Genomic DNA, 13,419 nt, shown 5'->3' on the forward strand with positions numbered 1-13,419 from the left:
CTTTGCTTCTGAAAGCTGAATGCTATATAATGCAAGCATAGTGCACAATTTTTGCAACAAATATGACCTGAGATACCCCCCAAAATCAGTGGTTGAGTCAGTTCTTCCAACTTTATCAACTTAATAATGAAGCATCTGATACACACAGTAATCGTCAAACAATCAGAAAATTACCCTTAAGATACTTGTTTCTATAACTAATCAGATTGAGTCAAATTCAAATGTTTGGTTTTGTTTTTTTGTGCTAAGTCCCTAAGAAGAAATACTTCTTTCATAATTAATTAGACTTTTCTTTCCATCCATCATTGATATTTCCATATTCTTTTAAATACAAAAAATTCAACCACTGACCAATTTCTTTTGCTAAATTACTTCAGTGGATGACAGCCTGTCAAGTGACTTATAGGGTTGTTATGGCACACAAATGCTACGACCCATTACTATGGCAGTAACAGAGAACACCTACAAAACTAGTTATGGACATTTACCTTAAATGGAAAATACATAGAAAAACATCTATGTATCAGATTTGAGGGGAAAAAAATTTCCTTTTCCCATCATTATCACTGTATTTGATCTAGATGCCTTATGCTATTGTTTGTTTTATCAGAGGGGCTGCTTTTGCTGCTTCTCTGCTGCTCAGGGTGATGTGTTTTCTGAGATGGCTTAAAAGTAGTTTATATATGTGTATATATACATGCATTCACATACACCTTTTTAAAATTAAATAGAGTGTGCCACAGAACCACTTCCACTCAAAGTGGGTGCCACACTTGGGGCTTTCTCACATTAAATTGTTTCTGTGGAAAAGGGAGTAGATCCTTTGTTAAAATGTCATTTCTGTAGAGGGCTTCCGCTTATCGAGGCTAAAACTTTGATTTTGGTACCACATTTCATGGGACATGAAGAGAGAATAGAGAACTGCCGTGCTGTTCTGTCTGCTGTCTTTATAGCTACACAAGGAATTGGCTGCGTTCTCAACTCAGTTCCTTTTTCAGGGCTGGTCAACAGGCAAATATAGTCCTCTGAGTCTAAACAAAACAGAACACACACAAAAAAGACATAACAAAGGTACTGAGAAGGGATGTCATGTTCCATGACCCTGCACATAGGAGCAGGGTGGTTCTGCTGATGCAGAGGCCCATATGCTGGGAGCCAGGACATGTGGGGGTCATTAACTCCCATCCAAGTTACAGAAGTTTTATGCAGGAAAGACAAAGACTTGAGCAATGAAACATTTGGGAAGAGCCCACAAGTCGAGAAAATATTTTGTTTGAAAACGTTACGTTTTGTGGGAAAGGGGAAGGGAAAGGGAAGAGGAAAGGGAAAGGGAAGGAGAAGTTTATCCAGTTTAAATGCATTTTGTTAACAGTATGAAATTCTTCAAAAGACTGAAGAATCCACAAGAGTTGGAGGTGAAATCTAATAGAGCACATGAACCATGTCATATTTCTTTTCAGGGGGTCTGCCTATAGCCTACAAATTACTTGTAGAATATATCAAGGTTCATCTTACATTTGTCAGGGGAAACGTATATAAGTATATATGTATACTGTATATATGTGTCTATACATATATACTATATACACTATATACACTCTATACATACAAATAAAATCTATCCCTCTAGTGGGAGACATTTCAGGTCCTTAGGAAGGATGAGTAAAGCCATGAAGTTAAGATATTCATAGAAATACAGTTGCTTAAATGTTTTAGTATGGAGTCCAGTTTTGATCAGAAAATGTTGTCAGAACCAACACGTTGGCATTAAAATATCAGACTTGATAAGTCAGCCTGTAAAAAAATATATATAATTAAATTACTCCTGAATTTACACTGGATTTAAGAGCCACAGAAAATCCAGAAACTAGCTTTAATTGGAGCAAGCTAAGATCCAAATGGAAACAAATGCCACAGTGTGGAAATAGCCTCAATGCCAAGACAACTCACAAGCTGGCTGCAACCAAACAAGTACAAATGATCAGGAGAAATGAAGGACATCTAATGTTTCAGCAGCAGTAGCCAATTCCCATCTCCTTAGTCCACATAATGGTTAAACCTGGCAATGGGCAATTGTTTCATAAAACTTATTCTGCCTAGAGAAAAAAAAATCCTCAAAGCAGCCCAAAGCCTGCTGGGTCAGCCTGATCTTTGTCTTTGGAGTGATCTGCTTGAGAAAACTGCTACTTTAATACCAGCTCAGCCTTTGCAGCTCAATTGTAATAATCGATTCTTTCTAAAATTAAAAAGGAGATTCTCTTCCTTCATTTATAAAGACTTTACTTTTCCAGAAATCTATCATTTATACTCCTGATCAATTCCAAGAAAACATTTCCATTGTGATTCAAAGCTAATTCCCGTGACACAGCTGGATCTGGTCTGTGCTGCTCGGGTATTCACGGCCTCACAGTGGCACGTCCATGGCCTTTTGCAAAGTCTACTTTTTGCAAAGTCTATATTTTTGCAAAGAACTCACAGAGGATGACCCAAATTCTCTATGTATATGGATGTATTTAACCTCAAGGAATAAGTTGCCTGACATAAAAACACCCTGAACATCTCCTTGGCAAAATGTGACTTCAGTAAGGCTTCACTCCCGTCACTTGCACAGCCCAGCCAAGAACCCACTCGGGTTCTGGTGGTGAAGAAGGATTCAAACATATCTCAGTATCCTAGATATACAAGTACCTCATTAGCACAGAAGTCACATACATATATTTTTACTATACTTTTCAAACTCAGCTTCCCAACAACACCTTATTGATCTGTAGAAAAGTGTCTGACCTGAAAATCCACTTTGCTCCTATGTGTATGAGATGAATGGCAGATTAAAAAGCAATAATTTCCCCAGAGAACAACACAGAGGGAGTGGAGAACTTCTGGATTTGAAGACCTTTCTTTTACTCCCTAGAGGAAAAAAAAGGTGTAAATGAGAAAAATAAAATTAAGAATCATAGATATGAACAAAACGTAGGACTTGAAATACATTGCTAGAATTGATTACATTTGAAGTTGTTGGATTACACTGGAGTTTCTTCAATAAATCAGTAAGTATGATCTTGACTCTTTGTGTTAAGTTGGGTTATGACACAACTCAGTTAAATTTCATACCGAATTATATTCATTATTGTGGAAAATAAAATCAAATGTCAATAATAATGATCATAGTAATAATAAAAATAGTAATAATAATTTTAGTTGTTTCATTATATAAAAAACATTATACTGAGTGGCCTGATAATTCTGATAGTTTTAGTATAACTAATGAAATCTCCTGACACAGTTGCTTAACTGAATATATATGTTATTTCTGAATAATGCATACTCTTCCTCACCTAACCTGCGCTTATTTTTTGGTTCTGCAATTTTACAAATTAGTTAAAAAGAAGAAAATCCTTTATAATTACCCTTTTTGTAGGTATGTAGATATGAATAAATGTATGCATGTACACACATTTATTTAGTTTGAAAGTTTATAAAAGTATGGATGAAGTTTCCTTTGGCATTCTGGAAGAGCTGGAAACTGTTTCAGTGGTAGGAAGTTTCATAAGTTGATGTTTAATATTCAAAACCACAGAGGATATTCTTGTTCTATACAGGTAAATATATACATTCTATATAGGTACAACTATCCCTTTCCTACAACTGGGTAAGATTTGAAAATCAAACTGAATCACAGCTTAGTACACAGTTCAGTGTGATTAAATAACATCTCTGGAATTATCAAATAAAATAATTAATATTATGTATAGAGTCTAATTTGCAAGTGAGTTTATCTCGGTCTGGAAAACTGGTGTGAGATTTATAAATGCATGGGGACATTTTGTTAAGGAAACACTCTTTAAAGCAGCAGTTTAGGACACCTAAGTATCACCAAAAAAGCATCCAATCTTTCCTGGAAATATCAGAAGTAAAAGTAAATTTGGGTCTAAATTTGAAATCGTTATAGCCTTTTAGAGCAGCTTTAAGGTGAAATTTGGATAAGGTCTTCAAGTGCTAAGCTGCAAGGCAGTTAGAGCTGTCTGTGCCACCAAACTGATGGCTCAGTTCTATTCAGGAGCTGGGATTTCAGCTCACCAGCTGCTGTGCCCTTTTCAACCATGGAGCAAGACCTTCACCCTTTCTCCTTCATCCTCTGATTGGCAGCGCAGTTCTCCATTAACAATCAGAAGAGGCAAAAGGACAAGTGAGAAAGAGAAGGAGGAAGAAGAGAGAGTGGGCTGGAGAACCTTTCCAAGCACACACAGCTCCCCTACAGCCTGTTTGACAGATCTCAGCGGAGAGTGCACTGTAGGAAGAAAAACATGTCACTGCTCTAAAACTGTCTTTTCTAATTCAGTGCATCCATGTATTGTTATAAATCAGTTTCCCAGTCACTGAAAGATGCAGAGACAAGAGAACAACTTTGACTGTTAGCTATCAACTCAGATAATGAAAACTTTCTTTCAGCATTAAGCCGCAAGCAGATTAAAAAAAGGCTAAAAATATAAATTAATGCTGAAAGTTTTGCTTAAGAAATGGTTCCTTTTACTCTTATGCCTATGCTTGTAGGAGTCAGGCATTTACATTTATCCCTGTTCTGGGGTTTTAAAGGGAGTTGCACAAACATTTGGAATTCTGTGTTACACATTACAACCACTTATGTTTCCATGTTCTTAAATCCTAATTACAGTGTTGTTGACTGGCAAAACTGTTGAACAGTCAAGGATCCAAGGTACCATGCTTGAGTTTAATTTATTACCATTTTGTTAGAGGTTATCATAGAGGCATATTGATAATTCTATATACCTTACACTTGAGAGTCATATTTCACATCCAAGTTCTCTGAAATATGTGTATACATACACACATTTTTGCAGGGACACTGGTAATTTCACTATAAACCTATGTTATGATCAACTGAAGACTGAGAGTATGAATAAGAAATGGAAAGATAATAGTACTTGAATCCCATTATTGGAATGATATACTTATCCCAAGGTCAAACCTATAAGCCAAAGAAATTTTGAATGAGTGGAGAAGGGTTTTTTGACTCTGAGAGATGCTTCCTTCTTACATATACCTCACCAGAGTGGGTAGTGTGCTGTAAATGCTTGATTTTTCTGAATAAAGAGTCAGGAGCACTGAGAACATACCTGGTCTTCCAGGCTCACTTTGCCACAGTGAATAAAAGGTACTATCCAGGAGCATCTCAGGAAAATAATAAAACTCATCTTCATATTAGCATCTCTGCTTTATTTGACAGCAAATATGTATTTTGCCACCTAAATCTCAGGGCAGACACCTTATTTGTATAACTTTGGTTCATCAGGTTGCTTCATAAAGAATGAAACCTTTTTCTAAATTATAATCTTTTGACCTCCAGCAGACTGGTGATTTACAGAGCCACGAAGACAACATAAAGCATTTTAAAAACTTTAAAGCACAATTTAAACCTTTTCTGGTGAAACCTTGCTTCTAATAGTACGCTTACTGCTAAGTACTGACAGTTTTCTGAATAAAAAAATTCCTTTTAAAATGAAGAATTTACTCATGTTATAAATATATTTTACTCCAATCTGTGAAAAACAGCTCAGAAAATATAGCTACAGTTTCATGGTACCTGGTAGTAAAAGAAGATCATTGAGGACAGAGCAGGAGGAGAGAGAGGCTGCACAAGAAATCCCTGGATGTCTGATGAAAGGTGAAATGACATCTTTGATGTAAAAGCACCCTAACAATGTAAACTAGAAGGATGATGTACATAACCATTCTAGTGTAATGGACATGATTTTCACTTGGACAGATAAGATGTTATTTAGATTCTGTCATGAAATATAAGTCTTCATTTTCTTTATACATTCAAGTAACTAGATTTTCCACTCAGCAAAGCAGCACAGTTAAGTAAGTCAAGGAATAGCATCAGATGCTCAAAGTTTAAACACCCTCTCTCTTTAGGGGCTGTTTTACTCACTCTACTTAAAGAACTGACTGTAGTAAATTTATTTCTATGTATCTCAAGTGCATAACTCTCTTTTCTCATGATCATTTCTCTATTAACAACTGGCCTGTGCTCCTGTTTGTTTACCTTTTTGTTGGAATGGGGAGGAGAAAACAGGACCTTATACAGACCAACCTCTTTGTACTAGCAGCCAGTGGATGTGTGTGTGTGTGTGTAAGGGACGTTCCTTAAGACTGGAATACCATAAAGTCAAGAGTGGGTAATTTATCACATGCAAATTTCAAGCTATCTTTTCTATATCATTAAGGGCCTCATCCAAACATCCAAAGTCAGGGGAAGTCTTGTCTGGTTCGAGTGTTATTCAGACTAACCTAATAAAGAGATTATCAGGGAGTTTGTCATTACTTAATCACAATCTAGAAATTATTTGTTTCTCTGTCCCTTTTTCCTTTCCAAGGGAAAATGTTATTTAGGTTCAGTCAGGAAATGCAAGGTTTCACATTTTTATGTATTAAAGTAACTAGATTTTCTACTCATTGCATCCCTTTATGAATAACAATCCTGGACATTTCCAGGACATGTTTTCTCCTCCAGTTGTCAAAATATTTAATGTTCACAATTAGGCACTGCAGTTAAAAGTGCTACATTTTCTTTCTGCAGTTTTGGGAAGAAATGATACCTTGGTCCCACTGGGTCATCTCATAGCAGGTTTCTGAAGGCTTCTGGGAAAAACTGTGGCTATATTCAGGGTACTCAAAGCCCTAAATGCTGTGATTTTCAGAAACATATTGAGGAACACTAGCTATTAGTTTACCATCCTCTGTTGGACATGTGGATTGAATTATCACCTTCAAACTCCAGCTGTGTCTTTTGGGAATGGAATATGAGAAGATCAAGAGAGGGAGAAATTCCTTGCCAGTTGGAAAGAAGTGGTGGGTGCAGTCCTGGGGATTAGCAGTGACTGAGATCAAAATAAGAGAAGATATGGAAAAGAGGAGAGCCTTCCCTGGGCATCTCCAGAATACACACTGTGGAAGAGAAGAGTTCTGGGGCGAGGGGAGCAGAAGTATGCAACATTCCCTGAATCAGAGCTGTCTGGATGCTTCAGGTGACAAGCAGAATGGGTTCCCAGGATGAATGTAGGAGACCAAGGAACAGAGAGGAGCAGAAGCTGGGAAAAATGCTGCAAGGGGGATCAATTAGCAGTTGCCAGTACAGGAAAGAGAGAGTGAAACCCCTGGAAGCAGCAAATAGAGCCAGCCACCTGGCAGAACAGGGGAAGAAAGGACCTGATGAGGAACTGCAGCTTCTTCCTTTGCTTTCCTGATGATTTGATCTCGAAGCAGCAGCACATTTCTTGTGCAGATGCTTAAACAACATAAAAACGTACTGGAGTCAGCAGACTGCAAACCAGCCTAACAACATGGTATAATTTCTGTGTTCCTGCTGGAGCAGGCCAGGATGTTTTCAACTAATCATAGTTTTAGCAAAATATGCTGTTTCACCTAAATTATTTACTAGAACCTGTTTCTCTCAAAAAACTTTAAATGAAAACTTGTCTAAAGACTAAGGTCATCCAGTAAATTTTGGCCACAGCAAGAAGATCTGCTTCTGTTCTGCTCCTTTTCTCAAAACATTTGAAAAGTTTTGCTTTTATTTTACTTGCACACCAAATGAAATGAAATTACAATTTTCAAAAAACTTTCACAAATGGGAACTTATGAAGAAGAAAACCAAAACAAATCAACTTCCCAGGTCATAAAGACTAGCTTTCAAAATCCTGTCTTAGTCTAATCTAATCTTTCCATCACAATGCCAGGAAAGGAGTCTCTGTGTAAATAAGCATTGTATAGACCTCAATCAGCATGTGGGTAAAAGAGTCATGAAAAGGAGCAGAGTAAACATGGCCATTCTCCTTTCTTCAGGTGAGAGACCTAATAAACAACAGTGCATAAACCTGAAGAAGACTTTAAAAGTAAGATGGGTTTTATTTATGAAGAATTTCTGTAATTATTTTCATATTGATTTATTGGTCCGTAATAGTCATTTGGCTATCACTAATCTCATTTCCGATTTAAAGAAGAAATTTCTTAGGTTAAACCTCATTTAAAGTTTATAGAATCAATAAATATTGCTTTTTTAATTTTTTTTTCAATAAATGGTAACTAGTTGGGTTCCCTGGCAGAAGTAAACAAAAAATAGTTTTACTGTGCAGTGATTTCTCACTAAACTAAAGAGAATTGGTAGAAATTTCAGAAATGCTTTAGCAATGTCTGAAATTCCAGCTTTCAAAGGCAAGAGTTTTGAAAGATGCTTAAACATCCAATAATCTGAATAATTGCAGGAGGAACCTTCAAAAGTACACTGAAATCAATGATTTAGGTACCTAGACACAATTGAAATACTAGTTGAGCTAAATATTTAGACTTTTAATACCTTTTTAAAAAAATCTAGGCCTGACAGCTTCATCAGTCATCCAACAACTGGAAAATCCTAAGATTCTTAAAGAATTGATGCAAAAAAAACCAGTCAGTATTACAGGAAAAACTACAAATTAATCAGTTCGGGCCATAGGAATAGTGCATGAGTAAAAACCATAAAATTTATATGAGAGGAGACAAATCCAGCTGTAGAGGATATTGTGGGGAAATAGAGAAAGGGAGATTTTGATTATTTGGATGACGGATATAATTGTGGAATTTAACTTTTTTAAGAAAATTAATTCAAAACAGAGAAAAAAGCTCAGGTCTCCTTAACATCTCCTTGTAAAGCTAACTTGTATTATTAATAAAAGACTAGATTATATTCCTCTGAAGAAGAAGAAAGACTCCTGTATCCCAAGCAGATTTGTTATTAGAGCTGACACTTTCCAATATTACAACAACTTTTGAGGCTTTTATTTCGGGGTAAGGTAAGAGTAGGATTAAAGGATGGTTCTGGAGAGAGAGGAAAAAGGGATAAGTGCTGTAAGGGAGAAGTTCCAAGGACTATTTTTTACACAGAGTACCTTCTTTAAGAATACTTTTACTTGGTTTGTCAGGGGTTTTTTTAATTTTTATTGGGTAGTCACCTGGTTAGTTATTATCTTTCTGGAAAATTCATATGTAAACAATGAACAAGAGCATTGCAGAAACGGTTGATCAGCATCACTCTTTCCTGCTTCATAAGAAACACCCAGATGATGGTGCATACCACACAACAGAGGGGTGTCACACTTATAGGAATACAGGGAGTTGTTCCCGAGTCCTCTCATCTACACCCTGAAAATCTGTATGGAAAGAAGCAAACTATCAAAAAAGACACTAATAGGGCCATTATGGAAGAAAAGTAGGATGATGGTGACAGAGAAATTTGATGTTGCTTGAAAGGCAGAATTAATTCTTGTCTTAGTACTTCCACAGAAAGCTAAAGGTCACATCCTGAAGAATGCAAAGGTGAAGTGTTAAAAGTTTTATGATAATGCTAAAGCAGACAGACCATTAAAAGTGTCTGAAGTTTGCAAGGCTTTATAAACTCAAGTAAATTGAGAAGAAAAGAACACATGAACTTTTCCTACTTACTTAATCCTTGATAGCCTGAATGATTACCTCTTAAACAGGGTTAGCAGTTTAGAAATTATATTTATGCAGAAAAAAAAACAACCCTAAATGAATAGTGCAGACCTCTGCACTCAGTAACATAAAAGAAGAAATATCGTTAAGAAATGAGACACTTACACATAATTTAGAGCTATTTGAAGTTGCTGAAGGCAGCATGGTTTCAGGAAATAAATTTTTCCTTCACCAACATGCATTGTGGCCAGAGGGAAGAAGAATTGAGATAGTGTATGGGTAATAATAGCAAAACAGACTCGTAAGGAGGCTTTGAATTAGTTCTGATCTATTATATGGCTTCTCCTCAAATCTGAAGGTCACAAATCATTTTGTTCTAGGCCAGGTTTGGGGTAATTTACAGATAGGTGAATGAAATGGGAATTTGTCTTGCAGTCAGCCATACTATCATGTTAGCAATTCAGCCAGCTCTTCAGCCTTACCAAAGACTTTTATTTTACATTTATTACTGAGCCATTAAAGTTCACAGAATCACAGAACATGTTGAGTTGGAAGAGATCCACAAGGACCATCAAGTCCAATCCTTAGCCCTGCACAGGACCATCCCCAAGCATCACATTATGTGCCTGAGGGCACTGTCCAAATGCTTTTTAAACTCTGTCAGGCTTGGTGCTGTGCTATTTCTCTGGGGATCTGTATAAGTAAACATAAATGTAGAGAAGTTTTACCAGAGATGAGCTTTGCATTGACTTGTTACAGTCACTGTGATACACTGTCCAGCTTTGAAGTAAGCTCTTCTTTCTGCAGTGAATTTCAGTGCTTGAAGAACTACTCACTGTGAGTCAGCTAGCAGAGCTTCTACTACATCTTGTGTAGTTGCCATTGTTTCAGTTCACTTTATGATTCATAAGCTAAATAACCTGAAAGAAAAACACACACACCCCAAAAAAAGAACAAACAAACAAAACCTATTAGAGTAAGAGCAGTTGATTTTCAAAAGGACCATTGCTAAGGAAGATTAGCTCAGGATATTCAGAAACTGTCTGTGTCTGAGACAACAGATCAGACAGACTTCTGTGTTAACAAAGATCATTTTTAACTGTTTGGTTTCTCGAGAACAGTGAGAAACTCCTTGGGGAATAAGATGGACATAGGTACATAAAATATGACTTTGAATTAGGATAGTTGTACACAGAAAATCACTTCAGAAGCCCCAGTTCAAACCATCAGACAACAGAATAAGTTTCATGCCTGTTCCTATCCAGCGTTTTATTCTAAAAGTTCTAATTTTCCATCTGAATTCATTTAACACCCCTGTTACCAGACCCATGCTGGAGGACACATCTCTACCATTACCACTCCTCCTCAACTTCCAGATAAATGAAATAGTGCATAGAATAGTTATTAGATTAGCAGAGCTAACATGTTAAATTTAGAAGGGACAGATTTTAATCAGAGAACTAATTTTTCCAATGATAAAACTTTAAAAGACAGTGTTTCTTTCCAGACAACCTAGACATCCTACAGACAAAATAAATGAAAACAGTGAGCCAAGAAAAGTTTGTCAACATTGTAACACTAACAGAGAAGAGACAGTGAGATAAATGTATTAGATTCAGAAAAAGAATTATACAACACTCATCACAAGGAAATCCCTTCCCATCAATTTCTGAAAAAGAATGAATTAGAATATTACACTTCCCATCCAAAACTGAGAAGCAGACTTCTAAAGCAATTTTGACTGCTCTGGTTTACTTTTGGCAAGCTGTGAGATCAGATCAGAAGGAGATCAAGGCGTTGTCTCACTGGTGTAGACCCTGAGTCTGGACAGATTTACTGTTTGCCATAGGGTCTGGTACTGCAAAGATGTAGACTTGGCCCACCACTGTCAAAACTTCAACAGGACTTAAAAAATTATATGCATGGAGAGGTTGTGGAATTCACAACCTGGATAATACCCTAGAACAGATAATATTGGACATGGTTCTTTTCTGGAAGAAGCATGTGATCTTTGTTGCATATGGCACATTGGCATCAGCCAACAGTCTTCCCTGTTCAGACAAAAAGAGTAGTTCCCTTGACCCATATAGAGTTAGGATTTCTTTTAACAAAATATTCTATATTTCAGCCATAGAGCAGTTAACCTGGCATGAAAAGACAAGGCATACCTGAGGTACAGGTAATACCTTTTCAGCTCAGCAGTGGCTGGCTCAAAAATTCTCCTCATAATCCTGTCATGACTTCAGCACACTGAGAGAAACCGAGGAAGAGATCTGCTCAGTTGCCTCTTCTCAGAGTGCTGTGAGTGCAACCTGCTCACTTGCTAACTCTGTCACACTACTAGCATAAAAAATAGTTTATGTTTTATTTAGCCACCTGGGTTTTCTTATTCATATATTTCAAGATACACTAAAAACAAATTCAACCCCTTGCTGGTTTGATTTGGTTTTGGTTTTTTCCTTCAGTGTTAAGTGCATTAGGTCTTGAGCACTAGCTTAACAGAATTTAATTGTTTGTTTTCTCAGAGTACCTTGTCTCTCGAGAGGCAGAGATCCTGCTTGTTAAAAGCATTTGCATGTCTTAAGTAGATGATGGACTTTAAAGGAACTGGAATTAATGAAATACCCTCCTGACAGAGAATTTATAAATAGCCCTGAAACAGTGTTATTTAGAAGACGTATTGTGTTTCTACAGATATTAGATTGGTTGTGCTTCTCCTAGAGATGTCTGTCATGTTTTCGTCTGTAGAATATGGAAATTGCTTTCAGGTCTGGAGCTGAAAATAATACCTGGGTGATGTATTCAAGAGAGTGACTGTACTTGCATCTCAGCTAGTAATCATGTTTATAAGACTGTCATTATTGCTCTTGGTTTGAGCTCTGTTAATATATATGTATTCTTCAAAAGAGGAGTACAACACAACATTTTCAAGTCTTGCAAAGTAAACTATCATCTGATGCCTTAGTGTTAAGAGACAGAAAGCGAGCACTGAAAAGACAGGGAGCTGTTTCTCATTAACTATTGTAAGATGTCAGCAAGATTAAGGTGTCAGGGCATAGAAAGATGAAGAAGAAAAGAATTACTTAGCAAATAGGCATAAATGAATATAAAATGTGAATAGAGGGTTCTAGCTCCTTCTAAGGGTAAAAATAGGCCAGTAGACATTACATTGTGCCACAATCAACTCATCTACTCAATCCTGACCTTCGAGTTTATAGGTGAGGCTAGTGGGAACGAAATGTTACCATATAGCCAATGCTGGGAACTTTCAGAACCATTATTGCTGAAAAGAAATGAATATTCAAAGGCCCCTTTGACATAATGAACGTTAAATCCTATATGGAGTTTTGCAGGCCCATGTGAGTGCCAAAACAGCCAGAGTTCAGACTGTCTGTGAGCTATCTGGGATCTCTCTGGCCAGAGTTAGTTCAGGGCTGATCCTGTGTTTAAACTGGGGAGAAATAGTTTTACATGGCACTTCACAAATGCAGCTACACAAGGTGGGCAGAAAAACAGCTCTGAAAGAAAGAAAATATCATACAGATATTTATACATACAGAGAAGTTGTTTGCCTGCAAATTATTTCATACTTGACTCTTATAAACCACTTCAACTAATACCTACGTGTAAATAGCCAGTTTGTACCATCTATGTGCCTCTCATTGCCTGGAAAACACTTTAGTCCAGTGTTTGCAGCTGTAACTGCTAAGGAAAGAAAGAAAACAACATTTTGTCTAAAGGACAAGAAATTTCAGGCAGAAACCATAATTAAAATCCTGCTTTTTAGGAGGAAAGGCAAAAAAAAAAAAAAAAAAAAAAGAGACAGCAAACAATTTGTTGGCTGGCAATAAATAGTACAAAAGTAACAAGGTACCACTTCTATAACAGCTAAGAAAATATTACTTTCCTTATACAAATAAGACTTAG

Source organism: Pipra filicauda, unplaced genomic scaffold (genome assembly GCF_003945595.2).
Source record: "Pipra filicauda isolate LSUMZ 115617 unplaced genomic scaffold, ASM394559v2 scaffold92_size2517590_pilon, whole genome shotgun sequence".
NCBI classification, from domain to species: Eukaryota; Metazoa; Chordata; class Aves; order Passeriformes; family Pipridae; genus Pipra; species Pipra filicauda.